Here is a 15,143-nt window from a genome sequence, read left to right on the forward strand (position 1 = left end):
ATAGGATATGTATGTATATCTCCTGTCTGGTTCTCTTGCTTTCACATAACATAATTTTCTTATTTAATGTTCATAACATTCTCTCAGAAGTAGGTATTGTTGGCTTCATTGTGCATTTTCTTTTGAGAATGCTGAAAGGACAGAGAGATATTAAGAAACCTGCCCAGGTCATAGGAAAAACAAATGTCCGAAGGCAAACATGTCTGGATGCAGAACCACCATATGGAGTCAGAGCTGAGACAAGTCCAAAGTGTGGGCAGGATAAACGGGCTCTTTACCCTCCAGATCCTTCTGTCCCATCATTCTCTGTCATGCTGTCCTTCTTGGTTCCCCTGCGAATAACTGTCATCTGGAGACCACTGGGGAGCCACGCTGAGCTGGGCAGTGACAGTATCCAAAGCAGGCAGAGACCCTCTACAGGGGGTGTGTATGCAGCCTGGACGTAGGCCTTGGAGGCAGAGGTGGTGGGAAAGTCCTCCTTTCAGGGTGAGATTACATCTCATTTTCTTCATTGCCCATTTTTTTCCCACTTTTGGCTATGCTCCATGGTATCTGGGGTCTTAGTTCTCTGACCAGAGATTAACCACCAGGGAAGTCCCCATTGCCCAATTCTTAAAGTTGCAAGTGATGGAAACTTAAATCAAATTGAACTAAATATGAAAGGGAATTTACTGGCTTATGTAATGAAAAGGCCAGGAGTTTGGGTGTGATGGGATCTGGGTTCCTGAGCTATGTCATCAGGAGTGTTTGTGTTTCATCATCAGTGGGTTCTGCTTTTCTTTGTGTTGGCTTTATTGTCCAGCAGATTCTTCCTATTGGTAACAAGACAGTGATGAACATATCTACATTTCCAGCCCGCCAACTGAAGCTCTGAGAGAGAGGGGATACCTGCTTCCAGCAGTGACCACAGTGTCCTGAAATTGACTCTTACTGTGCCATCTTGGAACAGATGTCTTCTCATGACCAATCTTTGGGGCCAGAGGTGTGGAATATAATGTGTTCCCCACAGCCTAGAGTATATCAAAGTGTTTTCTGACTTTCTGACATAAAAGAATTCACAAAGGTAGCACTTAATAGGTTTACCTAACTGAAAATTAGGAGTTTGGATGTCAACATTCATGATAAAAGTGAAAACAGAAAATGGGACAAAAGTATTTGCCAATCATGGCTCATAGTCTGAATATAAAGAGCACACGTATTGATAGGAAAAACACTGGCCTGATGACTTAGAAAAATGGACATTTGGCAGTCCCACTTAGGCATCCCAAAGACACCTCTCTCAACCTCTCTTTGTCTCCATAGAGATCAAACAAATGCGGCAGGTGGTTAAAATGGGTGAATCCCGGTAAAGGTTATATGATGTTTATTGTAGTACTCATTTAACTTCTTAGCTTTGAAATTTTTCAAAATAAAGAGTTGGGGGAAACAAGTGAAAGAAACTTTCTTAATTTTAGTTCTTAATCTAGTTAAATATTCTGGCTTTTTCAAAATCTGAAGACGAAAAAATTTGAAGTGAATTTCCCCAGAATTCCTCTTCCTATTTCTCTAAGAAGAACAACAGTTCTTGTCTGAGACAGGGACAGCTGGGTGTTTTCAACCTGGGCAAAGCCCAGACAACACCAACCAGCAGGTTGAAAGAGGAGGCTGTCATAACTAAAACATCCAGTTACTTGCTAATAACTCAAGAGAGAAAGTACCCTCTTTTTACTTTAAAGGATGGAAGTTCCCAAATTAAAAGCAACCTCCTGGAAAGAGGGTGGCTGAGCAGTAACATGGTCCTGTGTTCATCTCCCAGCCTGGCCCTTTTCTGCTTGTGTGTGCACACTAAGTTGTTCAGCTGTGTCTCTTTGCAATCCTATGTACTATAGCCCACCAGGCTCCTCTGTCCATGGGATTTTCCAGGCAAGGATACTTCAGTGGGTTGCCGTTCCCTTCTCCAGGGAATCTTCCTGACCTAGGGATCAAACTCTAGTCTCTTATGTCTCCTTCATTGGCAGGTGGGTTCTTTATGACTACCGCCACCCGGGAAGCCCTTCTGCTCGTGGGACGCAGCCAATGATGATCACCACCACCTCCACCACAATGAATATTCATGGAGCACCAGTTATGCGCCAGGTCCAGATCTAAGAACTTTATAGCTATGAATACATATTAATTAATTTAATTCATTCATGTCATTCAGTTCATTATGAGGTGAACTATTATTGCCACACTCACTTTATAGAGGAATAAATTAAGTCTAACAGCGTTGAGAGCTTGCCCCAGATCTTACAGCTGGTAGGTGAAAGATGATATTTGCACTGGGCTGTGACCCTCTGGAGCTCCCCCTTGTCACTATTACATGGTGTGATCTTTCAGACATAGCCTTTGGAAAAGAGTTACAGCAAAAGGCAGCTGGCCAGTGGTTTAGTTTTGAGGAGGGACTGGTCCGTGTGCATGTGAAACTTTAATACCCTCAGCAGAGCAAACAGGAGGTTAATCATGGGGTTACCCTTATGACTGGGCCATTCTAGGGGTGGTACCTGCAGGGGAACCAACCTTAGTCCACAAAATGGAAGTTCCTTTATAAAGAACAAGATGAAATTCCATCCAAGTAAGTTCTGGGTGGCAGGTGGATCAGCCAGCAAGTTCCGGGGGACCAACCATCCCATTGTGGGTATGTGTCTGAACGTCCTCCTCCTTGTAAAAACCCGAGGGCCTGCGCACCTCTTGGCCAGACTCTCTCACCTTTCTCCATGGGTAGCAGAAGAGGTACCCATAGTGGATTTCACATCAGCTCAGCTAGAAGGACTACCCAGGGCAGGAACCAGTCACAGATCCTCTCAGGGAATGGGGGGAGCGAGCTTGGGAAAGATCATGCACTTGACTTTGTCAACCTAAAGTTGTGCCTCAAACCCTGTAAGGGTAGCAGCCAGCACAGTGGCGTGACTCTGACTCGGACGGACACTGTGAGTGGTCTCTCAGGCTTTCAGGGCTGCCTTGTGGTGAGTGCCAACCAGGCCAGTGGTGTGGAGGGCTGCAGACTGCCTTGCCACCACCCCCTAGCTCAGTGCCTCGGCACAGCAGACACACACACAATGGCAGTTCTCTCTTTCAGTCGATTTGTGCTATGCTGCTGGCAGTTCCCTTGGTGGGAGGATGCCACTCTTTGGGGTGTAAATGTTTCCCAGACTGCTCTACCTCGGCTGGTTCCTGAAATGAGAAGCCCTGGGAGGAAGTCAGCCCGTCCTGCAGAGTAAAAGGCTTGTGGCATCCCTCTTGTCCCCTCAAGCAGAGAGGGGCCCCTGCTGGAGTGGCCTCTCTTAGCCTCACCTCCCAGGGCCTTGGACCTCCCAGAGCCTTGGACTGCTTCAGGATAAGTCATGGCATCTTTTGTCCAGTTTTAGAAAGATGCTATTTGGATTTTGCTCATAGCTATGAAAATAAATACAGGATTTATAATGCTGGGGATTGAGGAAGGGTTTTGCAACTCACACCCCAAAGGAGAAGTATTAGCTTCCTCAGCTTCCCCCTGACAGTGGAGATTAATGTCCCTCCACCGCACTGATGACTAACAGGCAGTGGGAACTAAAATAGATCTCCATCATGCCGGGAGGGGAGTGAGGGCACCCAGCTCCCCCTGCTTCTTGGCTGGCAGGTGTAGGCAGGATGCTGACTGGCAAAGTCTCCCTGTGAAGCAAGCCAGGCACAAGTCCTGTGGGTGGGGGCAGTATATGGCCACGATTTGGGGGGCAGCCTCCTGCATGGACCGCATTGCCCCAGAGGTCCAGCCTGGGGAGGAGGGGGCATGGAGCAGCTGGTCCAAGGCTTTCCTCCTCACATTAGGGCCCTCCAAGCCCTTCCTGCCATACCTCTCCCCTTACTCTGCAGCTTTTCTGGCTGGGCTTGTGGCTGGAGGGCAGCACTACAAAGAGAAAAGGGAAAGGATGAAGAGGGGGAAAAGAATAAAACCAGGAGGGCTGTTCAAGTAGACGGAGCACAGAGAGTGGGGAGAAGGAAAGTGGTCCCAGAGGGTGGGAAGCTGGGGGCGTTTGTGGAGGCTCAACTCAGGTCTATTAAACGCACTTCCACCAAAATCAAGCAAATTCTTAAACTCTTACAACAGCGATTGTGGCATGAGAAGGTGCCCCGAAACCTCCAACTGTGGGGGTGTAATTGACTGCTGTGCTCCGAGGCGGCTCCCCGCTCAGGTGATGAATGTGGCATGGACATTGGGCAGGTCCACCTTCGGCAGAGGGGGCCTCCTCTGACAATGACTTTGGCTCCATGACACCCCAGTGCCCTTGCCAAAATCGTCGTTTCCTATCTCCAACCGAGGGGACACACTACATGATGGTCTGAAGGCTCTCTCAGCCCCCTTGGCTCCCCCACCTCCCTTACAACCGTTTCCTCTAACACATAGCTCTCCTATCCAGTTCCTTCCCGTCTTGGCATCTGCTTCTGTGACCCCCTCCGCTATTAATAGCAGAAAACCCTAACACTAAGTACTAGTGTTATGTTTATTTTACACCCGAGAAAACCAAGACACAAAAAGGTACAGTGAATTGCTTCGAGTTTTGCAGCTGGTATGTGGCAGAGCTGAGACCTGAACCCACCCGCTAAACCACCGCACTGCTCTTACCATCTCACTCACGGGGCAGCCGATCCCAAGTCACGTTCAGAGATGAACTCACGGTCACTTGGCTAGCGTAGCCCAGAGACCCTAGGGAACACACGAGAACTAACGACACCAACCCTCAGTGGTCTGGTGCCCCAGGTGCCCTGGGGGAGGGTGGCATCTTCCTATGGCTTTCTGGAGTCACAGGGGCACCTCCCAGGTGTCAGGGACAAGACTGCTCTCTGATGGCATTCCCCATGTCAGCCAGACATCATCAACCGCTTCCGGGCGTCCATGTCTTCCAGGGCTTGTCAGGAATGAGCTCTGAGGCTTCACACAGACCAGCCTTGCTTCCTTCAGGATCTGGGCAAATGGTCTTGCTCCTGAGAGGGTCTGGCAGTTTCTCTGGAAGCACTGGGGCCTGACGCCTGTTTTCCCTTCTCCACACCTTTCACATCTCGGGGCCCAGGAACCTCTGCACAGAGGCAGCTCCCTGATAGGTCATGCCGTCCTTCTTCACCCTCCTGTTACTAGGGAAGAAAAAGGTAGCAAATTGTGGTTTTTGATTTAAGAAATAAATTTAATTCATGCAAGTGGTCCATCCTCAAAAAAAATGAGTCATAAATATAGAAGTGCATATACTTCTTTAGATATGTTTAAATATAGTACACAGTGTCAAACTAACTATAGCTACTTCCACGACTGAAACAACTTAGCACCACACACACACACACACTCACAACTTCACAATGCATCCTGGTCAGCCACATGTCAATCGTTTGTCAGTGGGAACTTGGTCACTGTTTTTCTTTTATCCCCTAGCTTTATTGAGATATAATCTACATATAACATTGTGCAAGTTTGCAGTATTCAGCATGATAATTTGATACCCATATGTATTTGCAAAATGATTACCACAGTAAGGTTAGTTAACCCATCCGTCGCCTCACATAATTACCTTTGCGTGTGTGGTGAGAACATTTAAGGTCTGTTCTCTTGGTAGATCTCCAGTATATAATGCAGTGTTCACTCTCGTCATTAGGCTGTACATTAGATCCTTAGAACTTACTCATAGCCGGAAGCCTGTGCACTTTGACCAGCGTCTCCCCATTTCCCTACCCATCAGGCCGTGGCAGCCACCATTCTACTCTCTGTTTCTATGAGTTCAGCCTTTTAAGATTCCACATATAGCTGAGATCACACAGTACTTGTCTTCCTCTGGTTTGACTTACTTCACTTGGCATAATATCCTCAAGGTTCATCCGTATTGTTGCAGATGTTGGATTTCCTTCTTTTTTAAGGTGGAAGAATATTAAATTGAACACACATGCCACATCTTCTTTATACATTCATCCACCTATGGTCCCTTGGTTGGTTCCCTGCCTTGGCTGTTGTAGATAAGGCTGCAGTGAGCATGGAGGTGCACATGTTTCTTCAAGATACTGATTTCTTTTGCATATATATCCAGAAGTGGAATTGCTGGATCATATGGTGGTTCTATTGTTAATTTTTTGAGGAACCTTCATACCATTTTCTTTTACCACCAACAGTACAAAAAGGTTCCCTTTTCTCCATATCCTTGCTAGCACCTAATCTCTTGTCTATTGACAATAACCATTTTAACATATGTCCAGTGATATCTCATTGTGGCTTTGATTTGCATTTCCCTGGTGATGAGCCTTTTCATGTACTTGGCCATTTGTATGTCTTCTTTGAAACAACGTCTATTCAGGTCCTTTGCCCATTTTTTAACCAGTTGATCACTATTTTTCTTGCTCTATTAATTTTACCACAGTAAACCTTTCCTAGGTGCTATGCTATGCTTTGTCACTCAGTCATGTCCAACTCTTTGCGACCCCATGGACCGTAGCTCACCAGGCTCCCATTCTTAGGGATTCTCTAGGCAAGAATACTGGAGTGGTTGCCCTGCCCTCCTCCAGGGCATCTTCCCAACCCAGGGATGGAATCCACCTCCTGCATTGCAGATGGATTCTTTACCATCTGAGTCACCAGAGAAGCCCATAAACCTTTCCTACTTGATTAATATTTTTCACATTCTGAATAGCAGCTGCTGACATCATGCAGCATATGTCACTGAACACAGAAGTCATATATTTCCAAGGATTCGCTCATGTTACCTACAGAGCAGAATAACATCTCTTGCATCCTCACCCTCTCCACCCTTCATATTTTGATAAACAAAACTGGATTCATGAAGATGCATGTGAAACTTCAGGTCCCATGTAGGTCCCACGGTGGGTCTAAAGCTGCATAAGCGGCTCTGGCACTTTGGGAATCACCATGGGTTACTTGGAGTACCTGTGCATGTGAGGTCTCAAGGTAATGCATCTTCACCCCTTTCCACTAATGAAGAGGGAAGAGAACTGAGGGGCACATGAGCAAGTTTCTAGACAGTGATGTTAAGGCCAGTGGGGTTTGGGAGAAGGGGACTTTAAACGTTTACGCAGGGCTTCCCTGGTGGCTCAGTGGTAAAGAATCCATCTGCCAGTGCAGGAGACCCGGGTTCCATCCCTGATCTGGGAAGATCCCGCATGCCATGGAGCAACTAAACCCATGCACCACAACTATTGAGCCTGTGCTCTAGAACCCAGGAGCCACAATTACTGAAGCCTGAGCACCCTAGAACCCATGCTCCACAAGAGAAGCCACCGCAGTGAGAAGCCCTTGCACCTCAACTAGAGAGTAGCCCCTGCTTGCCGCAACGAGAGAAGCCTGCACAGCAGCGAAGACCCAGCACAGCCAAAAGTTAAATAAATGAATAAATAAACTTTGGGGCAGCAGAGGACAAGGGTTGTGAGCCTGGCTTGAGGCCCTGCCTTGTGCTAGAAACCATCACAGCTACTTTTACCACGGTCTCTTTTCTCCTCTGAATATAGCTATCACCACCCCATTTTTTTTGATGAATAAACTAAGGCCCAAAGCAGTTAAGTAATATCCAAAAACCAACACTCTCAGAATAGAAAGTGCCTAACCTCCAAGTCCAGGTTCATTAGGGAAGAGGGTGGATCTTCACAGACAAGAGAGTAGCAAGATGGCCTTGGCATCCTTCTGGCATCCTTGGCATCCTTCTGGCATCATTGGAGACTCCGTGAAGTCGGAGATGCCAGGCCCTGTGACTGGACATCTGTAATACTTGGAAGGAGGGGGAGTCTGGCAGGTGTTCTGTTAGCCTGGAGTGACCAAAGTGACCAGGGCGACAAATAGAACTTTCCCGAAAGATGACCTGGGCTCCTTATGCCTCCTGAATTTGCTCTGATGTCGTATCTGGAGTCTGTACATAGTGTTTTCGGCTCTCCTCTTTTGCTGGTGAAGGCACAGGAGACTTCAGACACAATCCACCTTCTTCACTGCTGCCGTTGTACCATCTCCAGACCAAGCATTTCAAAAATCCTCCTCCTCTAAGGATCTGGTACCGTCTTACTGGTTCATACCTCTTTGGGTAATATACCTGGATGCCTTTAGGAAGTAGCCAAGTCAAATGTGATAAAAACTCCAAAGAATTGGCATTGGCATCAGCTGCCTATGATTTTCCCCAGCCTGTGAGCATCTGTCTGTTAACTCTGAGTAATGATGGATTAATGCAGTGTCATTTCTGCTCCCTCTGAGCAATTTACATTAATGACCTTGATAAATATATTGTAGCTAAGAGTTATTTTCTTGATTTGCAGGTTAAAAAACATCTGGCTATGCACTCTACTATATATAAAATAGATACAAGAACCTACCGCATAACACAAGGCACTATATTCGATGTCTTTTAATAACCTCCCAGTAGATAGTTTGGGGAGTTAGTGGGGAGGTGGGAGCCACTGGGTAGTCATGACAGGAGAAGGGACATAATCTGATTGGATATTAAGAGGACTCCCCGGGATGTGGTGTAAGGAATGGACCATGGAGTAGAAACAGAGAGGAGTGTGGAGTTGTCTGGGAGAAGGAAGGTAATACGTTGGATGGAGGACAGTGGGGGAAGTGATGGGGAGAAATCTGCAGCATCGGTTTTGCAGAAGGTGCTGTCTGTCTGGGACTTGCTGGTGTGTTGGAAAGAGGGGCATCCAGGATGACTCTGAGCTTTCTGACCAGAGCAACTGGAAGAAGGGAGTTGTCCTTTCCTGCGACAGTGAAGAGTGCATGGCTTTGCAGTGATGCTGGAAGATACTGTTGTCCAAGGGAAGCTGTTATGGAATTGAATGTTCACATCTGGCCTCAGGAGGAGTCTGGGCTGGAGAAAAATGTTTGGGCATCATCAGTGTGGAGAGATGGTGTCCAAAGCTTTGCAATGAACTGAGATCTCCAGGGGAGTGAATGTAGATAGAGAACAGAAGAGATCTGGGGACTTAACCTTGGGAACCTTGATGTTTTGAGGCCAGGGAGGTGGAAAGAACCAGTGAAGGAGACTGTGAAAGAAAAGGCAGTGAGGTGGTCAGAGAACTGGGGGAGAGAGAGTGGTATCTCCAGCGCCAAATGGAGGAGGAAGCGATCTATGTTGTCAAATGCTCTGGTGGGTTGATAAGGTGGGGCCTGACTGTGGCTCATAGGATTGAGCCACATGGAGAGCGTTGGTGATTTTGACAAGCGTGTGTCTAAAGGGATGGGAAGAAGAAAGGTAAGGAGAGAATAAGGTCCAGGGAACAGGAAACAACTCTTAAGTATCTCTGAGTGGAGAAGAGATTTGAGACAAGAGCTGGAGGAGATATGGAATCAAGAGGAGGGCTCTAAAAGTGAGAGGTATCTGGCCTCCTGGTATCATCCAGCAGAGAGAAGAGATTCACTGTGCGGGAGAAACAAGACAAATGCAGGAAGACACTCCTTGGGGAAGCAGGAGGGAAGGGATCTCTTACACAAGTGAAGAGTTTGGCTTTAGATAAGGGCAGGGATGATTCTTACCTGGAGGAAAGGAAGAATACATGGCACATCTGCAGGTCGGTGGAAGATGTGGTCGTGGGAACCTGTGGAAACTCTTTTCTACTTCTCAGTGGAGTAATAGGCACTTTTGAAATAGGCACTTTAAACGACGGAAGTGTTAATTAGCCTTTTGTTATTAGGCTTCTCACCTTGGCAGCCGGGCATCCTCTTACCCCCAAACAGTGCTGCCTGGATAGGCCAAGGAGTCCTTAGGGTTGTACTAATGGAGTTCCCTGACTGATTGAAGCACCACCTTTGCTAGCCAAAGCCCAAGATCCAGAGTGTCTGCAAGTTATTGTGGTATGGATTCCTAATCAATTCACTGCCATATAAGATATAAATAATTTGTGAGATGCAACCCAGAAAGAATTCATTGGAGAATTTTTTTTTCTTTTCCAATTTAATTATTTTTTAGTTGAAGGATAATTGCTTTACAGAATTTTGTTGTTTTTTGTCAAACATCAACAAGAAACAGCCATAGGTATACACATGAAGATTTAAATAAGGTTGCTTATGTTTGTTTCTTTCTTTCTTTCTTTCTTTCATTTTGCAAGTACCGAGCTCTACATTATATTGAGATGGCTGCATCCCAGTGTATCCAAAATGATAATGGATGCATTGAAAGTCAACCTTCCTGCAACCAACTGTGCTAAACCTTGAATTAATTCTTTCTTTGTTGCCTCTATATCTCATATAGAAGTCAATATTTTAAGCGTTCAAATTACAGAAGGACTTCAGGGGTACCCAGTTCATCCCTATTTCTTCTCCCTCCAAGACACCCTTCCCTTCTTAGAGTGTCATTACCTTCTTCTCTTCCTAGATTTTGTTGGGATATTTTCCCCCTAATTTTAAAATTGTGGCAAAATATACATAAAATTTACTATCTTAAATTTTAGGTGTACAAATCAGAAATATTAAATACACTCATATGGGTTATACACTGTCACCACCATCCCTCCCCATAACTCTTGCAACACTGAAACTCTATACCCATTCAGCAATAACTTCCTATGACCCCTTCCAGTAGACTTTGCAGGTCTCAGATGGCCTCTCCTTAACTCAAATGCTAAGTCATCTCTGTTTCCTTAAAATAACTTCTTTTGTGATGTTATCGGTCACTTTTGTGTATTTGGCTTTTAATTAAACAATAGTTGATTTACAATGTTGTGTGAATCTGCTCTACAGCAAAGTGATTCAGTTGTACCTATGTACACATCCTTTTTTAAATATGCGTTTCCATTATGGTTCATCATGGAGTAGTGAACAGAGTTCTCTGCGCTGTGCGGTGAGGCCTTGCTGTTCGCCCTTCCGTGTGTGATAGCTTGCATCTGCTGACCCAGTCTCCCAGTCCATCTCCTGCAGCCTCCACCCCCTCAGCAACCACCAGTCTGCTCTGTGTCCCTGATTCTGTTTCTGTTTCATAGGTAGGTTCGTTTGTGTCATATTTTAGATTCCATGTGTAAGGGATATGACATGGTATTTGTCCTTCTCTTTCTAATTTACTTTCCTTAGTATGCTAATTTCTAGTTGCATCCCTGTTGCTGCACGTGGCGTGATTTCATTCTTTCTAATGGCCGAGTAGTATTCCATTGTCTATCTATTCCTCTGTTGATGGACAGTTGGGTTGTCTCCATGTCTTGACTATTGTGAATAGTGCTGTAATGAACATAGGAAGGGGTGCATGTATCTTTTTGGATTAGAGTGTTCTCTGGCTATGTGCCCAGGAATGGGATTGCTGGATAATGTGTGTGTGTGTGCTTAGCCGTTGGGGTTCGTCCTCTTTGCAACCCAATGGACTGTAGCCTGCCAGGCTCCTCTGTCTGGAATTTTCCTGGCAAGAAGACTGGCGTGGGTTGCCATACCTACTCCGTGCTGGACCGTATGGCAGCTCTGCTTTTGGTTTTCTGAAGAACCTCCACACTGTTTTCCATGGTGGCTCTACTAACTTACATTCCTACTAACAGTGTAGAAGGGTTCCCTTTTCTCCACACCCTCTCCAGCATTTGTTAAAGAGATACCACTGATGGCCATTCTGACCAGTGTGAGGTGATACCTCATTGTATTTTTGATTTACATTTCTCATTTGCATTTCTCTGATAATTGGCAATGTTGAGCAGTTAGGTCTGTTGAGGTCTTCTGCCCATTTTTCAGTTGGGTTGTTTGTTTTGTCGTTGAATTGTGTAAGCTGTTTGTCTATTTCAGAAATTAATTAAGCCCTTGTTGGTCACATCATTTGCCAATACTTTCTCCCATCCTGTAAGCTGCCTTTTTTTTGTGGGTTCCTTTACTGTGAAAAAGCTTATACATTTGATTAGGTTCCATTTGCTTACTTATACTTTTATTTCTATTGCCTTGGGAGTTTGATTCAGTTCAGTTCAGTCGCTCAGTCATATCTGACTCTTTGCAACCCCATGGACTGCAGGACGCCAGGCCTCCCTGTCCATCACCAGCTCCCGGAGCTTGCTCAAACTCGCATCCATTGAGTCAGTGATGCCATCCAACCATCTCATCCTCTGTCGTCTCCTTCTCTTCCTGCCTTCAGTCTTTCCCAGCATCAGGGTCTCTTCCAATGAGTCAGTTCTTCACATCAGGTGGCCAAAGCATTGGAGCTTCAGCTTCAGCATTAGTCCTTCCAATGAACACCCAGGACTGGTCTCCTTTAGGATGGACTGGTTGGATCTCCTTGCAGTCCAAGGGACTCTCAAGAGTCTTCTCTAACACCACAGTTCAAAAGCATCAATTCTCCAGTGCTCAGCTTTCTTTATAGTCCAACTCTCACATCCATACATAACTACTGGAAAAAACATAGCTTTGACTAGATGGACCTTTGTCTGCAAAGTAATGTCTCTGCTTTTTAATATACTGTCTAGGTTTGGGCACAGAGCTCCTGAACCCTTTATAATTTCCTAAGTGATAAGAACACCAGGAGCATCTTTTATTTAGTGAGACACTCTGAGTGGCTGCTGGGTGGTCATTGAAGACCAGCCTTAGAATTTGCTTGATTTGGTGCTTGAAATTTTCAGCTCTACCTCCTATCCTCCAGAGAGAGGAGGGGGACTGGAAAAGAAATGGAGTTAATAATTGATCACGCAAAGTAAAGAAGCTTCCACAAATTCCCGGGAGTATGGGGTTCAGGGAGCTTCTGGATTGGTGAACACATCCATGTACCAGAAGGGTGACACAGCCCAACTCCACAGAAACAGAACTCCTGCACTAGGGACCCTCTCAGGCCCTTGCCCGTGTACATCTTCATCTGACTGTTCCTCTGTATCCTTCGTCACATTCTTTAATAAACTGGTAAACATAAAGAAGTGTTTTCTGAGTTCTGTGAGCTACTCCAGCAACTTAATCCAACCTGAGGAGGGATTGTGGGAACCTCTGATTCAGTCAACTGAGACAGAACTCGTGGGTAACCTGGAGACCTACTGCTTGTGATCGGCCTCTGAATGGAGTGGAGAGGTCTTGTGGGACCGAGCGCTTAACCCGTGGGATCTCTAGGTAAATAGTGTCAGAATTAAGTTATTCAGTAAAGTGTAAGATACCCAGTTGGTGTCACAGAGATGTGGAGAAAACACCACATATATTTGGTGATCAGAAGTGTCAGAAATGAAGTGTTCTGTGTAAGTACTAGAGGAGATGCACAGGAGAGAAACATAGTGGGGAAGAGCTGGATTTTTCCTACACAGGAGGGGGAAGAATCCATGCTTTTCCTTTATACATTCATGCCCATCAGTAGAGGCTTGCCTAGATAAAGTCTATGTGGACTTCTGTGTAATCATTAAAATCATGATTGAGTTTAATACATGGGAAAATGTTAATGCTATAATGTTAAGTGGAAAAAATATCTAAAACTGTATGTATGTTATGGTCTCAAAGCTTTTATTTAAAAAATTGTATCTGCAGAGAAGGACATGGTAGAACCTACCTCAGTGTTATACAATGTTTGATCTATAGGAGGTGGGAATGTTGTGTAATGTAAAAATTGTATACACCTCTTTATTCTTTGTATTTTCTGATTGTCCATCTCTTTGATAATCAGGAAAAGACAAAGAGTATAAAGCAAGCACATTAAAAATTGAACAGCCTTTCTCATTAGTCAAAGAAATGTGAAGTAAAACTTTTTTTGGATCTGCCTAAATAAATGAGAAAATATGGGGTAAAAGAGTCGTTCTTCTGCTGAGTGTGTTTTGCAGTTTCTAGAGATGTCTAGGATGTAACTCTGGGAGGAACTTTGGCTGTTGCCCAGTGGCATGTGTCACATAGCAGAAACAAACGTGGCACCATGCATCCTCAAGAAAACATCTCAACCCTCCTCAAGACAGAGGGCCTCTTGAAGAGAGATGGGCTATTTCCACACTTGTGAACACCTACTCCTCTCACTTGGTCTTGGGTAGCTCAGAATGTGGTTGCCAACTCAGCAAGTTAAGCAAACAATATTACAGTCATGTTGAAACTGAAGTGGTCCTCATGGGCCTGGAGAATGAGATGCAGGTAGAAAAGAAAATTTGCTTTTTGCTACTGAGTTGGGACAGACTGCCCCAATTTTGAGGGCACTAATGGGACTTTATCTAGGGCTGAAGTGGTACCCAAGGTGGGCCTTTCAGAGTTGGGTTGCCAAGTTTCCAGGTGTGGTTGTTGGCTTTTTGAGGCCAGAAGAGAATTCTCCTCCTGGGTGCTCAGGGACAGTGTTGCAGAGAGAGAGCGATTATGGAAAGCCTGCCAGATGCAGTGGATTATAAGAGATGATAGCTCTTCTCAGTAACCAAAAACATGTGTTCTCCATCTGTCTTGGTAGCAAAGCTCCTGGGAAGCCACCTTCTTCCTCAAATGGTCGTTTTAAGAGCATGTTGCTTTTCAGTCGCAAGGTCGTGTCTGACTCTTTCTGACTGCATGGACAATGGCAGCCCAGGCTTTCCTTTCTTTCACTGTCTCCAGAGCTTACTCAAACTCATGTGCGTGAGTCAGTTATGCCATCCAACGATCTCATCCTCTGTCACCCCCTTCATATCTGGGCTATTGTAAATTTATTCCTAGGTATTATATTCTTTTTGATGTAATTATTAATGGAATTATTTTCTTAATTTCTCTTCCAGATAGTTTATCATTAGTGGAAAGAATTACAACAGATTTCTGTGTTTCGATTTTGTGTCCTGCAATTTTACTGAATTTGTTTATTAATTCTCACAATTTTGTGATGAAATCTTTATGGTTTTCTATGTATACTTATATATGTATATATTGTAAAGTGATTATGAAATAAGGGTAATTAACACATCTATCACTTCACATAGTTAACAATTTTTTTGTGTGTGGTGAGAACTTTTAAAATCTACTCTCTTAGGAACTTCCCTGACAGTCCATTGGTTAAGACTCTGCGCTCCCAATGCAGGGGGCACGGGTTTGATCCCTGGTCAGGGAACTAAGATCCTGTATGCCATGCACAGCCTGGTCTAAGACATAAAATAAATAAATAAAGAAGAAAAAGTTTCTCAAATATTAAAATCAACTGTTTAAGCAACTTTCAAATATACAAATATACAACACAGTATTGTTAACTGTAGTCACCATAGGATTGGTCTAAATTTGTATTAGGAGGAGGAAGTCAGTAAACCGAGACTTAAGG

The 15,143-nt window shown here is 44.9% G+C and overlaps 1 protein-coding gene across 9 annotated transcripts in view; it reads left to right on the plus strand.

Moving 5' to 3' along the window:
* Positions 1-15,143, plus strand: part of CCR8 (C-C motif chemokine receptor 8) — a 144,020-nt gene that overhangs the window by 60,538 nt on the left and 68,339 nt on the right. Inside the window, exon 5 of one of the 9 annotated variants that reach the window (XR_009492259.1) lies at positions 1,998-2,164. The exons of the other annotated variants lie outside the window; for them this stretch is intronic. The gene's annotated coding sequence lies outside the window, so the exon portion shown is untranslated. Of the gene's footprint in view, positions 1-1,997; positions 2,165-15,143 lie in introns of those variants that run through there. 9 annotated transcript variants of the gene reach the window in all.

The sequence above is a fragment of the Bos taurus genome, chromosome 22 (assembly GCF_002263795.3).
Source record: "Bos taurus isolate L1 Dominette 01449 registration number 42190680 breed Hereford chromosome 22, ARS-UCD2.0, whole genome shotgun sequence".
NCBI lineage: Eukaryota > Metazoa > Chordata > Mammalia > Artiodactyla > Bovidae > Bos > Bos taurus.